This window comes from Acanthisitta chloris, unplaced genomic scaffold (assembly GCF_000695815.1).
Source record: "Acanthisitta chloris isolate BGI_N310 unplaced genomic scaffold, ASM69581v1 scaffold25184, whole genome shotgun sequence".
Classification (NCBI taxonomy): domain Eukaryota; kingdom Metazoa; phylum Chordata; class Aves; order Passeriformes; family Acanthisittidae; genus Acanthisitta; species Acanthisitta chloris.
The window spans coordinates 14398-14839 of record NW_008667992.1 but is presented as its reverse complement, the minus strand read 5'-3'; the positions used below and the strand labels follow the sequence as shown (position 1 = coordinate 14839).

At 57.5% G+C, this 442-nt stretch overlaps 1 protein-coding gene across 1 annotated transcript in view; it reads left to right on the top strand.

The window, feature by feature from the left end:
• B4GALNT4 (beta-1,4-N-acetyl-galactosaminyl transferase 4) overlaps nucleotides 1-442 on the top strand; it is a gene marked incomplete at its 3' end in the record, with an annotated part of 14900 nt that overhangs the window by 1018 nt on the left and 13440 nt on the right. The gene's annotated exons all lie outside the window — the stretch shown is intronic.

Below are 442 nucleotides of genomic sequence, written 5' to 3'. Positions count from 1 at the left end.
TTTTGGGGTGACAGAGAAAGGGAATATGTCCCCCCAAATAACTAATGCACTTTCCAAATCTGCACCATTGTTTTGAGGGAGGTGGGAGTGGTTTAAAATTCCCTGCCCGAGGAAAAGGGGTGGGAGCTGCAGCGGGGAGTCAAAGGTTGGGGATAATTAGGGCTGCACATGGAAGCGGCTTGTGCTAGGGCTGGGAGCGAGGGCTTGATGTTAGTGTGGTGTTGGGGGGGATGATGTCTGGGGGGGGACTTGGGGCTGGTGTGCTCCGGGCAGAGCTGTGGGATGCTCCAGAGGAGCAGAGGGGCAGGGATGCATCCCTGAGGATGGACAGGGAGCAAGACCCCTGGGAGCTTATCCCAGCATCTCTTATGTAAATGGCTAGGAGCTGGGGGGGGGGGTAATTAAACCTGCTGGCGCTGAGCCGCCACACGCTGCCTACCGC